Source organism: Rutidosis leptorrhynchoides, chromosome 3 (genome assembly GCF_046630445.1).
Source record: "Rutidosis leptorrhynchoides isolate AG116_Rl617_1_P2 chromosome 3, CSIRO_AGI_Rlap_v1, whole genome shotgun sequence".
NCBI classification, from domain to species: domain Eukaryota; kingdom Viridiplantae; phylum Streptophyta; class Magnoliopsida; order Asterales; family Asteraceae; genus Rutidosis; species Rutidosis leptorrhynchoides.
In genome coordinates this window covers 190716158-190722800 of record NC_092335.1, presented here as the reverse complement: position 1 = coordinate 190722800, position 6643 = coordinate 190716158, and positions in this window count along the sequence as shown.

The following is a 6643-nucleotide window of genomic DNA, read 5'->3' as shown; positions in this document are numbered from 1 at the left end:
TTCACTCACTAAGCGTTAGCTTACCCTCTCGTTGTTGATATTTTTATAGGTTCGCATGTTTGGCGGCTTGGGTAAGCTTGGGGATTAGAGATCTTGGCTAGGTTGCTTAGAAGATCTTGCTTTTGTACTCGATTAGGATTTGGGTAGCGTAGTCCCAAATCACCATGCTCGGTTTTGTGTAAACGTAACTAGTCGGGTCATAATGATAATAACCGGTTTATGATTTAACTACGTATTATTGTATTAAGAAGTTTAAATTATTAATGTATGCTTTAAGTTCGTTGAACTTACTTTGGTAACAAATATGTTTTGGTAAATCTGTAATGGGACCTAAAGTATTATTTAACGTATATTAAAAGGAAAAAATTTTATGGGCCGGTTTAATTCGGGTTGGGTTGTTTCAAGTGATATCAGAGCATGGTCTAAGGGATTTAGGCGACTTGAGATAGGTGCCTAGACTTAGACTTTTGTGTGTGCTTGTTTGTTGCGGGACTTGTAGGTGAACGGGTCGGATAGGGACTTGGTTAGTGCCTTAGCGTGTAGGTGAACTAACTAGGATTGTGGTTTGGGTTGTGATGTTATATTCTTGCGTATGTTTATATCGTGTAGAATTTTTGTTGGTGTTGGTTAAATCATCGAGCGAGGCGGTCGTTGTACTAACGAGTGGATACGGCGTGTGTGCGTAATAAGGACTTGCAAACCTTATTACGGGTGCAAATCGTGTCTAATAAGTGATGTACGACGAGTGTTTAGCAAGATGGGGTGGTGTTGTGCGTGTTGTTTTATACGTTCGTGGACTAATCGTTTTGCATTCTTTAGAATGACGACGCTAAATGAGATCGAGACGAATGACGATGAGTTTAACGCTAGAGTTGCGGCCGCCGTTGCGGAGCAAATGGGTACGTTTCGAGAAGAAATGGATAGGAAGTATTCTGAATTTCAAAGTAGGGGTGAAATGGAGCGTTGTCATAAGAGCTTCATGAGGACTAAACCCCCGACGTATGACGGGAAACCGGATCCGTTGGTAAGCACAACATGGATCTCGGATGTCGAAGGGTGTTTTCGCACTATTGAATGCCCTCCCGAGAAAAAGACGAGACTCGCTACTAGTTTGTTGCGGGGTAGGGCGAAGGACTGGTTGGATGGTAAGATTTACCTTGTCGGTGGTGAAACGTTTATGGCTTTATCGTGGGACGAGTTTAAGAAGGAATTCTTCGAGGAGTTCCGAACTTCAGCCGATTTTTCGGAAATGCGTAAGGAGTTGCGAAATTTGCAACCGGGTTCTATGGATTTAAAATACTCTTAAGACGACCTTTATGGCAAAGGCTCGTTTTTGTCCGGAGTATTTGGGGAAAAGATCGTTTGTTGATGGGGGATTTCTATCGGACTTTGAGTGATGACTTGAAGAACAAATTAGTCGGGGTCAAGCAAAATCGTTTGCGGAATTATTTCGACTTGGCTAGGGGTTTCGAGTCGTATTCACGATCGAAGAAGGGTGAACCTTCAAGAGGGAGAAGGATTGTTTCGTATGGTGCTCCGAGTAAGAGGACTAAGGGTCCGAGTGTGAGCACGGGTGGTACGCGAACGGGTATATCAGATTCTAGAACTTCTAAATGTTACAATTGTGGCATGAGGGGTCACAAGTCTTGGGAATGTTCGGTACCAAAGGGTGATGGCATGGTGTGCTTCATTTGCCAAAAAGAAGGACATCGTTAGTCGGAATGTCCCACGTTAGTGGGGACGGGTGCGACAAGGAGACATTAAGGTACGTTTTGTTTTAATAAATATGTCCTTTGATTATTTACTATGTGCCGTTTGAGTTGGAGTATGTTAAATGCATCGTGTTGTGCATGTTATCGTCATGGGTGACGTTCCTAATGGAAGTACCCTATGGTGAAATTTTGATTGTTGGGCGAAGGGCGTAAGACTTGGTGCAACCAAGCATTCCTTAGTATTGGGAAATGTTTCTACCAAGCCATGTGGGTGGGCTTAGGTGTTCAGATGTTAGAGCGTGTTCGCTCTCGTGTAAAGTTGATGAACCGTGAGGTTCGTTGGGTGGTTGGAACCCTTAAGATCGAGTGTTTTGGACCTCGATGTTTGTTGGTAATGGGGTCTACATGACGCGACATTAGGTGCCTCTCTTATACCTACTAGCGTGGTGTTCGACTCCGATTGTGTCGCGGTTACATTGTACTTAGGGTACCGAAGCGAAACCCTTAGGTACATGAGTGACTAGGTGGAATTTGACAAACTAAAGCAATTGGATGATTGCGGGGGTATGGTTTGTGTAATTGTGGTACACTTTTCGTTCGAAGTGTTTAAGGATTGATTGAAATCCTTCGGGTGCTCAAGATTAGAGCAAGATATGGTGATGGGTCGTGTGAACCCAATTGTTGGTAAAGTCTACCTTTGGTAGCATTGTACGAGTTGTGGATATGGAACGTAGTTCCAAGTGGGGGAGTTATACTCCCGCACGAGGGGACCTTAGGGTGAGAATTCGGATAATACTTATGGTAGATCCGAAACTTGTGTTGGGACCTAGTTTTGGTCGATTTGTGGTAGAGTACAATTTCGGTTAAATTGTACTTATGGTTTTGGATGTAAATTATCACCGAGGTGATAATGTGGTAATCTCGTTGAGAGATAATGGAAGTGTTAGACGAGCAAAGTGAAATCCCTCGGTTAAGGGGTGTGTGTGTCGGGTTCTCTTCTAGAGAATTATTGTTTTGTACCCATGTTTGATATAGGTAGTTCTTGCTCGATTGTGTGAATGGTTAGTGGTATCCGTCAGGATTCACTATAGTGTAGCAGAGCGCGATGTTGCACTACTCGTTGTTCGAGGCCAAAAGTGCGTATGTGATTGGTGAAGCATGACCTTCGGGGTCCGCTGACTTCATCATGGGTGTAGTGTTATATCGGTGGAGCATAACCTTCGGGGTCCGCTGACTTCATCCGGTGTCGAGATTTGGGAATGTGGGTCGCGTATAGTTTTCGGCCAGCCTTCGTGTTGTGTGATCTATCGGTTGTTTTATACACCGATGGTGGGGTCGTAAGGACCATGTCGTTTGATCTATTGATTGTTCTATATACCAATGGTGGGGTCATGAGGACCATGTTGTATGTTTAGTGATGCGATAGCCGTGTTTCGCTCACATGTTGTTACGGGTGTGACAATAGTCGATTTTGTACACCTTGGGATTTTCGTTGCCATAGTAATTTTGGGCACTGTCGGTTTTAGCCGTTGCTTATGATGTTATGATAGTGGCGTATTGGTTGTATTGCGCACTACAAGGGATGTTTGGTGGTAAGTGTTTTCCGTAAGGATTCACTTTCATTCGGTCTTCATCGGTTTGATGGTTGACTTCATCTTGGTTTGCGGTTGTTACTAGCAATGTACTTGTTATGGTACGCTAGGAGTTGATATCTCGGTACGAGATTGGTTGGGTTTTTCCCGATATGAGGGATTGAGCGAGTTTAGTGCACGGATTGGTGGATTTGATAATTCACGAGTGACGATTTTAGTCGTTAAGGCGATTCACTGGGAAGAGTTGTCTAGGAAAGTTCGGATTGGGACGTATGATTGAGGACCGTTGAGTAGGTCCGGATTAGTTAAGTAGAGAAGATCACGAGGACGTGATCGAATCTAAGTAAGGGAAAGTTGTAACACCCCGTTTTCCCCGTATATGATTTATAGGTGTATTGTGTATGTACGACAGGCATATGAAGGGTTCGATACATGTTCGGGTGTTAAAGTCTTGTATGCGAGAAAATGAGTCAGGCCACGTTGAGTGTCACGGCGCGACAAAGGGAGCCGCGGCGTGGCGTTTTGAATAAATCTAGATCAGAAGTTTGACAAAAAATGGTCCCAGACCTAGGCAAAGGTCGCGGCGCGATGATTAAGGCCGCGGCGCGGCATTCTGGGCGAGCTGGTACCAGATTCTTGTAATTTTAAATAAGGTTCAAGGGCAATTTGGTCATTTCGCATTTGAGCCAGATTTGAGGCTTTAACCTCATCCACTCATTCATTTTCTTTATTTTCTTTTCCTTTTCTTTCCTATTTTCCTCTCAAAACATAAATTCCTCAAGTGATTCAAGTGGGATTTTGGAAAGGAAGAAGCGGGTTTTGATCTTTGGCGTAGTTGACAAGTTTGTTCTCCTCGTTCTTAGCTACATGGTGATACTAGTGGTAAGCTCTAACTCTGAATTTCATTTTCGTGTTCATCATTCAAATTTGGGGCTTTTGATTGTATGATTCATAGATGGAACCCATTTAGTTGTTAATTGGAGATTAACACCAAGATTCGGGCTTATAAGTGTTAAAGGCGGGTTTTGAAATGACCCGTTCATATACATTATAAACGATTCACAATAGTTGATTACATTGCGAGGTATTTGACCTCTATATGATACATTTTACAAACATTGCAGTCGTTTTTAAAAGATAAAATTTCTTTACATCGAAAATTGACAGGCATGCATACCATTTCATAATATCCACTATCCAACTATAAATTGATTTAATAATAATCTTTGATGAACTCAATGACTCGAATGCAACGTTCTTCGAAATATGCTATGAAAGACTCCAAGTAATATCTTTAAAATGAGCAAATGCACAGCGGAAAATTTCTTTAACACCTGAGAATAAACATGCTTTAAAGTGTCAACCAAAAGGTTGGTGAGTTCATTAGTTTATCATAATCATTTATTTCCATCTTTTTAATAGACCACAAGAATTTCATTTCCAGTTCTCATAAATATACGTCCCATGCATAGAGACAAAAATAATCATTCATATGATGAACACCTGGTAACCGACATTAACTAGATACATATAAGAATATCCCCTATCATTCCGGGATCCTCCTTCGGACATGATATAAATTTCGAAGTACTAAAGCATCCGGTACTTTGGATGGGGCTTGTTAGGCCCAATAGATCTATCTTTAGGATTCGCGTCAATTAGGGTGTCTGTTCCCTAATTCTTAGATTACCAGACTTTAATAAAAAGGGGCATATTCGATTTCGATAATTCAACCATAGAATGTAGTTTCAATTAGTTGTGTCTATTTCGTCAAACATTTATAAAAGCGCATGTATTCTCAGTCCCAAAAATATAAAGGGTAAAAAGGCAAATGAAACTCACCATACTGTATTTCGTAGTAAAAATACATATAACGTCATTGAACAAGTGCAAGGTTGGCCTCGGATTCACGAACCTAAATTAATTATATATAATTATGTGTTGGTCAATATTTGTCTAACAAATTAGGTCAAGTCATAGTGTACCACAATCCTAATGCTCGAGACAAATATGCAAAAGTCAACAAAAGTAAATTTGACTCAAAATAATTTCTAAAAATCTATACATGATTAATATATAGTTTAAATATCGTCGTTTTATATTTTTAAATATTTTTAAAAGATTTATTAGAGTAAATAATATAATTTATTTATTAATAAATAAAATTTTATATTAAATTTATATAATATAATATACTTTTATATATATTAAGTAATAAAATTTATAGGGTTCATTTAATATCATAAAGATAATATGATAGGTATTATTAAAGTAAGTTATTACACGTAGTAAAATATGTTTGTATCACATATTTATTTGATAAAATAATATCTATAATGATAGTAAGTAAAAGTTGTATTATTTTGTAATAATAATAATTATTATAAAAATATCAATATTTATAATTACTAAGATGACATTATGATAAAACGATAATTCTAATTATGATAACTTTAATATTTACGATAATTTTTAATATTATCTTTAAAATAATAATTCTATTTAAAATAATAATAATAATGATATTTTATAGTAACAATGACATTTCTATTAATATGATAATTTTTGTTAAAATGATAGTTTTAATACTAACGATATTTTTAATAATAATAGTAATGATAAAAATAATAAGAACGATAATTTTATGTAAATCAATATCTTATAATATTTTAATTTCATCATGATACTCTTACTCATTATTTCCTAATCGTTTCGTTTAATAGCTTTTAATCGTCTTTTATATCGTGTTCATAATAATGATAATAATAGTAATCAAAATAATTAGGTGTTACAAATATTTGTTTTAATTACACTAATATTAATAATGATAGTTACTATAACATTTTTAACGATAATACTAATAATTATCTTAATGATAATATAGTAATAATAATAATAACAATGACAATATCCATTTTTAAATAATGATATATATATATATATATTAATAATGATAATCATAATAATAATAATAATACTAATAATAATAATAATAATAATAATAATAATAATAATAATAATAATAATAATAATAATAATAATAATAATAATTGGATAATAATAATAATAATACTAATTATAACTTTAACAATAATAACGATAGTAATAATAAAAAAAATAACAATTTTTAATGATAAATCCATTTTATTGATAAAGATAATAATGATGATAATAATAAGATAAAACTAGAACGACGATAAAAACGATGATAATAATAATCATTTTTAATAAAAATATAGAAAATTCAATTGATTATAACTTCTAATCCGTTAATCGAAACCATTCGATATCTAAAGGAAAAGTCCTTAATTTTTCGCTAGCTTTCCAAGGACATGCATA